This window comes from Coturnix japonica, chromosome 2 (assembly GCF_054131305.1).
Source record: "Coturnix japonica strain WE chromosome 2, WE-NBRP24, whole genome shotgun sequence".
NCBI lineage: Eukaryota > Metazoa > Chordata > Aves > Galliformes > Phasianidae > Coturnix > Coturnix japonica.
In genome coordinates, this window is record NC_140664.1 from 64,593,777 (window position 1) to 64,605,977 (window position 12,201).

The 12,201-nt window shown below is 38.3% G+C and overlaps 1 long non-coding RNA gene across 1 annotated transcript in view; it reads right to left on the bottom strand.

Annotated features, from left to right (window-relative positions):
• Positions 1-8,242: 8,242 nt before the first annotated feature.
• The window catches only part of LOC116652913 (uncharacterized), a 38,993-nt gene continuing 35,034 nt past the window's right edge, over positions 8,243-12,201 (bottom strand). The window contains exon 4 of the long non-coding RNA XR_004306144.2: positions 8,243-10,673. This is a non-coding gene — a long non-coding RNA (uncharacterized LOC116652913). The remainder of the gene's footprint in view (positions 10,674-12,201) is intronic.

A 12,201-nucleotide genomic window follows, 5' to 3' on the forward strand; every position in this document is an offset into this window, starting at 1 on the left:
TTTTCCCATATTCTCTGATGCTTTTTAGTCTTTCTACTTCCTGCTTCAGCTTTGCTACCAGGCAGAGCAAATCATCTACCTGCTCACATCACACTGAGTAAGTATCCCTGCTACCCCCTGGTACTTGCAACAGGTTCAGGCACTCCCTTCAGGTGTACCCTAACAACCCTCCATTAAATCATGTCCCTGAGAACTGCGTCCAAATAGTTTTTAAACCCATTCCATGATAGTGACTCATCCACCCCCTTGGGGAGCCTATTCCAGTACTTAACAACCCATTCTGTAAAGATAACCAACCTAAACCTTCCCTGGTGCAACTTGAGGCTGTTTCTCTTCATCCTGCCTCCAGTGAGGAGAGACTTACCCTGCTTGTGCTGTAAGCACTCAGTTATTGGAAGAGATCAATAAGGTCTCCCCTCAGCCTCCTCTTCCCCAGACTAAACAGCCCCAGTTCCTTCTAGGTGTATTCTCCAAGCCCTTCACAAGCCTCGTTGCCCTTTTCCATGTTCCAACACCTCAATGTCCTTTCTCCACTGAGGTGCCCAAAACTGAACTTGATACTCAAGGTAAGGCCTCACCAGTGCTGAGTACAGGGGCAGGATTACTTCCCTAGTCCAGCTCACCATACTATTCCTGATACAAGCCAGGATGCCATTGGCCTTCTTGGCCACCTGGGAACACTGCTGGCTCACATTCAGCTGACTGTCCATCAGTACACCAAGGCCCCTTTCCATCAGACAGATTTCCAGCCACACCTCCCCACCACCTGTGTGGTTGCCTGGGGTTGTGTGACCAAAATGCAGGACCTGACACTTGGCCCTTTTGAAACCCCTATAGTTAACCTTGGCCCATTGATCCAGTCTATCCAGGTCCCTCTGTAGCACCTTTTTTCCCACTGGCAGATCAGTGCTCCCTCTGAACTTGGTATTGCCTTACTCACCATCCTTTGAATAAGTGTTTTCTTTAACAGGTGCTGTTGATAGTGGATATATATCTCCATTTATTTCCATGTGTCTTTCTGTAAAATATTGAAACAGGAAATATGTATCTGACTGAGCACTGGCATCATCCTACAGATGTTTTAGAGAAAAAAAAAAAAAGATGACTATGTAATAAATATATATATATATATATATATATGACTATGTCATATACTGAAGAACTTTCACAACAGCATTTTCTTCATCAGGAGATGACAAGAGCACTGTCAGATGCATAAGGAAAATTGAAGGTTGTAATTAATTTTCCAGGAAAATCAACCACTTGAATTGATGTTATTTATATTAAGGCACGGTCTTAGCTATATTCATGAAGTAATGTACTTCTCTGACCTTAAATTTTTTAGCGTTCTTTTTTTGTCTTCTGGTTGTTTATCCATATTGTGATTATATTTATTTATTTATTTTAAGAAAGAATACAGGTGAAAAGTAAAGTACATGCATGTAATTAAACTAATATTCCTGCAAATGTCAACTAAATTTCTTGGTGTAGATTCACTCAAAGGTGTTATATATATATATATATATATATATATATATTCACACACACATATATATAATATATGAAGCCTTTAATCCTATGATCACAGTTTTGCTCAGCTTCATTACTTATACAGAACAATCAACAACCAATTATGCATCACTCAGTGATTGGCTTATAGTTGTCTATATTAGTTTTGTGCTGTAATGTATAAATCTTCTCTAGCAGTCTTTCAGTAGGTAGCAGGATAGTTCAAGCAGTCTCCTCAAAGCAGTCAAAGGACTTCGTATGTGAAGTGTTTGCTTGCAGTGTGTGTATCTGCAGCAGTGCAGGCTCTTCAGGGATGGCAAGTTGTCCACCTCTTATGCTTGCTCACAGGACAGTTTCTCATCCCTTGCCTTGTTCTTATGCAGTGGTTTGCTCTTTCTGAGCTCCACTCTCCTCAAGGCACTTATCTCTTGTTGAGGGGCCTGCCTGTTCTTTATAAGTCCCTGGATGTTGGTTTTGGATATAATAATTGTACTTAGGTACGTTTGGATGAATAGTCTAACTTCAGAGGCAAACATAGTTCAGAATTAACTAGTCTATTACTTTAATTCAGAGACACCTGTATTTTATAAAGTGACTTGTTTGTTATGTCTCTTACAAAAGTCTCTAACGAACCTCTTGTTTAGTCCAGACTTTCCAGTCCCTCCCTTCAAGTCCTCTGTTTTAGCATGAGATACAACAGCTGATGGCTAAATAATATTAATCTGAACCTGTTATTTAAAAGAATGGAGGCAAGATAAGACACCTTGACTATGTCTTGTTGATTTTAAACAAGTTAATGTGAGTGAGTATGTATGTATGTTACACAATAATTACATAATAATGTATTATTATAGGAATGTGTGTATCTGTCTGTATTTAGGAGATGCATGTTAAATTAATATTTTTCTTTGACCCTGCCCTCCTCCCATTTTGACATGTGTGACAGTATTTGAAAAATAATCCCTTGTGAGTAGAAATGTTAGTTTGGGTTGTTCTTGAGTTATATCAGACTTTGTTCAATACCTTCACTAGTATTCACCAGATATGTTGCTGTGGTGTTGTAGATAGCTGTGACTTGTTCTGTGCAGATATGTTTTCTTTATTTTCTTGTTATGCCAGCAAAATTAACTTTCAAACAATATGCACAGATACAATGACTTCAGAGAGAGAATGAGACAATAGTTTGCAGATATATCTGTCTCACTTTCTCAAATGGATGTCTTGTTATATATAATATTTCCCTCACAGCGACTACTGTGCATGGTTTGCAGTGTGTATTTAAATGTAATGGATTTTATTTCACCCTTGAGAGAAGAGTAACGTTTCAGTAGGGCAATCTTACTTCCTTTGGACAGCATATAAGCTACAACTGTGTAATTGCAGAGCAGGTAGAAAAATAGTTTTCTGGCAGTAGAGTACAAAACAATAAAGTATGAAAGCAAAATACTCAGCTTCATACTAGAACTAACTGCTCAATGGAGCTTTTCTTAACTTTAATTCAATTACGAAAGAACTAACACAGAGCTACATAAACTTTTCTATTATGTATGTTAATTGTGCTCCATGGAGTTGTACCTGCCCAAAGTCATTCAGGTTGTATGAGGAAGGTGACAACATGCCACAGTACAAAAGAAAATATGTTGCAGTAATAATAATTGATATTAGGAGCAGTTTCAGCTAGTACAACAAAATATTATTTCCCCCACCCCCCAGTGGTGTGGGAGATGGGGGAGAAAATAGAGTCATAGTCAACACAACCAAGAGACAAAGAAAGAATTGCATCTATATCTGAAGAAGAACTTCAGTTTTCATTGGTGGACATCCCAGAAATCTTTCAGCTGAGATCCACCATTTTGGGGCAGAGGGTGAATTGTGTCCTGCGAATATGTTGTTCAGGAGTCTAGTAGATTGTTACTTTCTCTAACCACCCTGTTAATTTAAACAAGAATGAAAGCTATTTATTTGGCTGGTTGAAAGTAAAGAAACATCCAATCGAAATGCATCTGTCCTGTACAGCATGTTGATGTGCCAACTTCCAAGCATATTCTGATGAGTGAAATCTCTTCAGTAATTCTCACTGGCTCACAGGCAGTGTGTTCTTGAGGATGTGCACTGATGAGCAGTTATGTTGACCTGAAAACCCAATATTTCTACTTTTTAAAAAAGTTCTGTGATCGCAACAGTATTGTCTATTAGCAATAAAAACAAACACTACCATAAAAGGCATTCCAACTACAATCCTGAGTTATGTATCTGCTTCAAGACCATGAAAATTTTCAGACTGAGGCAGAGAGGAAATTCTGGCCAAAGCTGACTACAGGTCTGAAGCTGGAATGCTGTCTTGGGGAACTGGGTGCTTTCCTCCTCTTTTTTATTGAGAATGAGTAAATCACTTTCAAGGGACATCAGATTGACCTAAATTTGTATGGCCTGATACACAGTGTATTTTAGAAACCCCAAGCTATGACATTTATTAGGACAACAGAATGGAAGATGGAGTGATGCATGGGTATCCTTCATGCTTAAATAGAAATAAATCTCTATAACGTTACAGAATTACATTTTAGAAAAAGTTGCAGTGCTGCTTTTCAAAGACCTATGTCACAGGGATTGTGAAGAATACTGAGAATCATTGTGTTTTCCTAACAGCTTCTACAAAAAGGAGTCATGCGTACAAGGAAAATAATTAGCCAGCTTTAATACATATAGACATCAGTGTGATATTTTGATTTCTTAACTCCATTTATTTTTAACTTGGATATTGTTAATGTATTAATGACTGTTATTCTCTTTAAATACAGAATTCATTCCTTCTGGCTGTTACATGTAGATAGCTTCAAAATTAATGCCTCTTATTTATTTCCATGGAAGCTACAACAGATACAGGAAGCACAACAAAACAATTTGATAGAGCAAATTATCAACTACAAAACACTCATATTCAACATATTCGCTAACACTAGCTATACATTTTTGACAGTGATGAACAAGAGCTTGCATACCGTACTCAACAAAATCTGCACCAGCAGAGATGTTGCCACTGCTGCACCATGCACAACCCAACTGTGCCAATATCCACTCTTTGACTTCTATAAATGTTCAGCAAGCATCATGAGTACTAATGGCTGCAATTTTTTCCTCATGGAGGAGTTCGGTGACACAACTTTTGTTCGTATGCCCTTTCATGTCAGATACCATTTTGAACCCCTGTTGTTATCTGTTGCATAGTGACAGAATATGATGGAATATTGTTGGGAAGATCCAACCTTGACTGTCATGACACCAGCATCCATGGCTGACGTTCTGACATTGGGTTGACGTAATAAAATAGGAGGTGTTTTGGAGCAGCCTATGCGTGTGATGTAACCTCTTTCAATTTTTGTTATTGTTAAACTAGTAGCAAAATCTGATTTTCTTTAATGAAATTTTGAGTTATTTTAAAAATATTTGTTCCCAGGCACATACATGAAGCTCACTGATTTCTGTTTTCCTATGTCTTCCTTTCTATCTTTCACAGAATCACAGGGGTTGGAATGGATCTCAAGAGATGGAGGCCAACTCCCCTGCTAAAGCAGGTACTCTACACTAGGTCTCACAGGTAGGTGTCCAGCCAGGTCTAGAATATCTCCAAGAAGGTGACTTCACAACCTCTCTGGGTAACCTGTTCCAGTGTCTGTCACCCTCTACCTTATAGATTGTCAGCATGTTAGTACAGAACTTCCTATGCTCAAGTTTTGTTATTATTATATCTTCTTTATTTGAACATTTTAAGTATTTATATTTAATTAATTTCCCTAGTATTCTTACCACTTTGACTCACAAAAGAATCAAATAACAAAGCAAAACAAGAACATCAAAACATACAGTATACTGCCTTCTTACTTTAAATCATTAGACAAAGTAAAAGCACCTGAGCAGAACTGGATAGTATCCATATGAAGCTAATATAGTCTTTCCATTTTGTTTTTTTAATTAAACATGAATTTTTAGCAATGCACTTAAGAAAATCAAGTACAGTCAGAAATAAACATAAAAAGGGACAGTGTTAGTTTGGTAAGCTGTTTTCTGAGGACAGTGCACTCAGTTGCAATAAACTGCAGCAAAGCTAATTAATATTCTGTGAAATTCCATGATCATTCTTTTGTCTTCAGAAAACACTGTGAATGTTACATCAACAGAAGAAACATAGAACTAGAGGACTCTCTGGAAATGCCAGACAGTAGACACAATTCTGAAATGTTCTTAAAATCTATTTTGTCTCCCTGGTTTCCTTATCATTCTCATGTAAATTTCAGTTCCATTTTATGATAGAGTCATGGTTTGATGATTTTTGGTTACTGTTATTCTCTCCTTCGCCTCTTCTCGCTGCTGCCCGTCCCAACAGTGTGCATCACTTCAGTATCAGTGTAAGGCCTTCAGCTACTCTTTCCCTGATAACTTATTTTGCATTGGGATCTCTTCAACACGTGTAACCTCCCCTTCTGATGACGTTACAAAATCTTTGCTTTTGAGTAATCTCACATTCACTTCCAAGACTCCTGGACTACTAGGGTTTTTTATTCAAGGTCATTGCATAATCAGTGCAACCCACTTTACATTTATTCTATATAGCATGAGCTGCATAATGTATAGAGTGGACCCTCTGAACATTCAACCCAGTACAGATAGTCAGAGTGATAAGAGGAGCTGGTGCTTTAGAATCAACTGCTTCCAAAGCTAAAACTCAAATTCTTCATAGCTGCAGTGTAGAGCATTTTTGTAGCATCTTGTCCTGCTTCCACTGGTCCAAGTATTTCATTGTAGTTTATGAATTGTTTCCCATTTAATTTGTTAGAAGTCTTGTTCCTCAGGACCCCATATGAAATTGTTCTTCTTCTTGGTCACTTGATATGGAGGCTTTACAATCAGACTGTAATTCAGAATATGTATTCTCCAAAACCCAATGACTCCTAGGAAGGCTTGTGTTTCCTTTTTGCTAGCTGGTAAGGACATACAAAGATTGCTTCTAAAGTAGTATCTCCTATTTTATTGTATTGGTCCATGATGTCAGAAACAGATGTTGGTAGCATGGCACTAGAGGTTGAATATTCGTGACAATGTTCCATTAAATTTTGTTGCCACATGACATAGCAGCAAAGGAGCAGTCCGCACAAATGTGCAGAAGAACTTCTTTACAGTGAGGGTGACGGAGCTCTGGAACAGGCTGCCCAGGGAGGTGGTGGAGTCTCCTTCTCTGGAGATATTTAAGACCCGCCTGGATGCCTTCCTGTGTGACATGGTGTAGGGAGCCTGCTTTGGCAGGGGGGTTGGACTCGATGATCTCTAGAGGTCCCTTCCAACCCCTACAATTCTGTGATTCTGTGAATCATATAATCCGTAGAGCTGGAAGGGAACTTTAAAGGTCCAACTCCCCTGCAATGAGAAGGGATATGCTCAACTCAATCAAGTTGCTCAGGGCCTGATCCAGCCTCATCTTGAAAGTCTCCAAGGTCAGGGCATCAACCACAAATAATGGTGGTTGTCATGCTGAAAAGGAATGTTTTGTAACTGAGAATGTGCTCTATTAGATAGGGTTATTGTGCTCTTTGCATCTTTTGTAGTTTCCATGGAAGTACATAGGAGGCATTACTTTCATACACATTTCCTGTGCAGGCTTCTTAATCTTACTTTGCTTTATGGCAGAAATTGGTTTTTAAAAGTATTTGGATCATTTTCTTCTTGTTCTCAAAAGTTTCCTCAGATGTGTTACCCCACATGATGATATCATCAGTGCATTGCAGGTGTTTAGGAACTTTCCCTTTTTCCAGGCCTGCACTATGCTGCCAAAGACACTGAGGAAAATGCATTGACAATATCAGTTGTGGCATACCACTTGTCTGCCTTTTAATCCAGTTCTTTAATCCAGGTCACTTCTCTTACTTTCAACATATAGCGGTGTAGAACTACATAGGTCAATTAAATGGGACAATAACATTAAAGGTCAAACTTCAGAGTGCTGTGAATTTGAATAATTTCAGTATTGAAAATCAGACTTTAAAGACAATATTTTTGTGCTGCATTTGCTTTTTAAATGATATGACCTGGCTCAAAGCTCAATTGCAGAATTGCAGAAGATTCAGGATTTTTGCATGCATGCTGTTTTGCTTCATTTTGCCTAGCATCTCTTTTTCAGTGGCTTTACCCATCAGTGAGAAATGGACTAGAAATCTGCTACATTCCATCTGTTCCCAAGAGTGCAGTTCAGAAAAATGGGACCTGAAACCATAACGTTCCTGAATTTCAGTATGTAAGAACCTGTTCATTTTCCATGTAAGTCTATATGGTCATTTCTGTGGTTTTGTAGCTATTGTAAGAAATAGTAGCGATTTCTTGAGAACAGCCGTCTTTCAGGAGTTTTGGCCCATTCTCCCACACTGAAGATATTTGGGTAACACATATAAATGTGAATTTCTGTGGCCAAAATGTCTCCTATACTCACATACCTGCACTGGCAGGAGCCATTGTCTTCCAATGCCACCTAGATAAGTGGTACTGAGTGGATCTGTAGGAAGAGGTTATAGATAAGTAACTGTGTCATTAATGTTTAATAAATATATCTCAACCACCTCATGCTTGTTAACTTATTTAGAAGGAACTAATTATAGTTCTGTATTCATGGATGTTTTGTAATATGTTCGGATCTGAGGGGCAGGATATCTAAGAAGCAGAAGCAAGCAACTACGCACTCAGGGCAGTACTTAGGATTGTACATTTTATTCAACGTACAAACACATAGGTACACACTTAGTAAGTGGCACACAGAATCTTCTAAGCAAATGCTGTATGAACCCTGGTATGCTAAAACAGAAGCTCCTTTAAGCAAGTGCAATATTACTTACCAATCCTTGAGAGATGGATGAAGCACTAAGTAGGAGGAGAAAGAACATGTCAGCGATCGACTCAATTAGTAGTAACAGCAGGGCATCCCCCTCTTCAAAGTACACTTTTCCTCTTGAACCCACTAACTACTTGCTCCCTTCAGCTTTTATTGTCTCCAGGGTTTTCTCCACTTGCACACTGCATCCACATGGCCAGCACGTGATGCAGAGCCCAAATGGAACACCTACCTACAACCAAACTCAAACATCTGCAAAACTTGATAACTGGCAAGGTCACTGTCCTATCAACAACAGAGCTGATCCAGAACCACCTAGACCCCACCTTGTATTGCTGCAGGGCTTAGCTCACCCAAAAATATCATTTACCCATGTTGAACTTTCTTGCAGTTCTTGCTGGCCCATTTCTCCAATCTTTCTCACTCTTGAATTTCTGCATTGACTCCAGGTATATTTATGAGAGGTAGATTGTGTTCTTGCAGTAAAGCAAGTACTTTCAGTACGTAATGTTGGTCTTTGTTGTGGAGCTAACATTTCCTGTGTGTAGTGTAGGCTTTTGCTGAACCTTTAGTTCCACAGTTTTAGTTCCACTACTTCAGGGAGCACTCACAGGGGTAGCTTGTTTTTCTTCCACTAGTGGGGCATTTTGACATGGGTAGGACTAAGTACAGAAACAAGATAAGACAATTGTGCCAGGCAGAGGGAGAGCATAGTACAAGACAGAGTGAACATGCTCCAAGAAAAATTGCCCTCCTGTTTCATGGTACAGTACATTAAAAAACCAAAAACAAAAACCAAAAAAAAACCAAAAAAACCAACAGGTTGGTAACCACATTATATTGAAACGTATCATAGCCACAGCATCGGGGAGATAGTGAGCCTGAGACTCTCAACCTCTCAACCAATGAGTAAGAGCCAGGAGAGCACTACCTGCGTCGGGCTTAGAGTATATAACGGAATGGATTTCGCTGACTGGTGCGCAACTCCTCCCCTACCAACAGGGGGTGTGCGCCCACTATTGCAATAACAAATAATCTTTGCTGCTATCACTAAGATCCTCACCTCATCTGGAATTTCTGACTTTGAGTGCTTCTCACGTATTGACAATTTGGATCACTTTGAAATAATTTACAGACTTGATAAGCAGGCTATCCATCTCTTCCAGGTAATCAATAGGGATCATGAATTAGTGTAGATCTTGTCATATCCTGCCTGCAAGGGGAAGGAAGAGGTGACTAGATTAATGAGTATCTCTGGTTAGATTAAGGTAAAATGTTAAGCAAAGGTCTGCACACAAACATCAGTTTTAATGAGAATCTATGTACTATATTTACTCCATAATATTGGCACACAATTGTCCCCAAAATATTAGCACTTTTATACTTTGACTAAAATAAGCCTGCAACTACTTAACAACTTTACACCTTAACAACTGTACCAGTGATATGGCTTTTAAGAAGCCAAAATAAGCCTTGAAATTTCTTAATTTTATGGAGGAAGAAGAATGAAAAAGGGAAAACAGATGAAAATAGAGAAAGAACAAGAGTCAGAAATATGAACACAAAAAAGAAGTCCTGTTTTGAGGAGTTCCAGTATCGGTCCACAGTGCTGGAAGAGGGGTGGTGAACTGTGATAATGCTAGTCCAGATGCTACAGTCTCAAAACAGCAAACAGAAACAATTACCACCAAGAAGATAATGAAATAAAAGATGACCTCCAGTGTTGTTCTCAGTCATTCCTTTATACCTCCTAGGTTTGCAGATTCACAGTCTCAAAGTCATAAACAAGTAAGTTCTAAATAATTTGTTTGTAAAAAAAAAAAAAAATTGTGGTCGAGACTGTCTTAGAAGATGGGAAAGCCCACTGGAGGATGGGATACCCTACTTGCTGATATCAGCCTTTGACTGGTTGTCATGGTGATGGACTTACTTATGCTGCAAGGCTTTGAGGCATACCAAGCTCACTCCAGAAAGTCATAAGTTTGTCCTTTACAGACCACTATGCTACTCTGTCTGCAGCCAGCCTCCGGTGGAGTACAAACCATTTGCCACTACTATTTTAAATTGTTTATTATTCACTTTGTTATCTATCTGGATGATAGTACTGTAATTTTATCTTAAGGATGCAATAAGAGACCACGTGGAAAGCCTTGATGATATCATCCATTTAAATGACATCCATTCTCCTCTCTTCATGTGCAAATCTAGTCATTTCATCATAGAAGGCAATGACAGTTTTTGTGCCTCATTCATCCATGATTGATGATTTTTCTTGGGGTTTTTTCTTCATCTGAAAAAAAAAAAAAACCAACATATTTCAAGACGTTGTCTTACTGATTTTGTCAGCACTGCAAAAATGAAGAATTAAGTGTGGAATTCTTGCTATAATTTTTAATCCAAGTGTCTGTTTAAAATGTTATTACATTTGGCAACTTAACATCAGGTTTCAACAATGTCAAAAGCTGAACAGTACCTCAAGGAACCACAAATCTATATTAAGATTCATATCAAAATTCAGATCTCAGTGAGATTCCATAAATCCATACCTCATATCCTGCACCAGCATTTCCTTTTCACATGACAGTAGAACTTCTATTCCAAGGTTTGAAAAGAAGTGTTTATCAGCTAGATTTCTGCATCTGAACTGAGAGGAAAGTTTTTAATTCTGGATATAAAAATCCTTTTTTTTGTTGTTGTCGTAAAGAGGAGACCACAAAGACTGCAGTTCTTGTTATGTGACTAGGAAAATGTGGGGTGTGGAAAATCTGGAGTGCTACTGTGTCTTGGCTCATCCGCATTCTGCCAGCTCTGCCAGTCCACATGCTGAGTACTGTGGCAAAGATGGAAGGAGCAATTCAGGAAATGCATGGCTTAATTTTAAAAATGACTTCCAATAAGAGTTACATATAGATTTAAAAAAAAAAAAAAAAAAAAAAAAAGAAAAATTAAACAGAAAACAAGAAACACCCCCACATGTGCTGTGAAGATAATGAAAAGCAAGCTGCCATTCAGCTGCTGGAAAACAGCATTGCAGCTGAAATAACACCTTTTTTTTTTTTTTTTTTTTAAAGTACTTAGACTTCATATACAAATTGTTTAAACTGACATGTTTCTTTCCATGAATAAATTGGAGCATTAAGATACAAGAAGAAATAGTAAATGCACATTTTATTTACCAGTGAATACATTTATTTTGGTCTTCCTTTTTTTAATTATGTTTTTCATTAGATTATTAGTATGGATGCTGTCTCTTCTCCCAGGTATCTATTGATAAAAGGACAGGCAATAGCCTCAAGTTGTACCAGAGGAGGTTCAGGTTGAATATTAGGAAAGATTTCTTCTCCAAAATAGTGGCCAAGGATTGGAATAGGCTGCCGGGTAGATGGTAAAGTCACTGTCCATGGAGGTGTTCAAGAAACAAATAGATCTGACACTTAAAAACATGGTTAAGTGGGCATCTTAGTGATGGGTTACCCATTTGAGTAGGTGATCTTAGTCTTTTCCAGCCTTAGTGATTATATGATTCTATGTGTGTGTGGAAAAAGTTTGAAACCCAAACAGAATCAAGAGGATGTTGAAAGGAGAGTGAGCAAATGGTTCTGTAATCTATACCTGCTTGCTAAATTAAGTCAGATGCACACACCCAAAAAACCTCAACTACATATGTAAGAAGAACAATTCAACAGTCAGGATGCATTGTAACTGATAGGCAGAATGAACTTTAAAGCCACAATAAACTTCTATTCACTGACCATAAGCATTGTAAACCTCACACTGGAGGTAATTTTTCTTAATCCTGGAAGCTTTGGTTTTGAGCC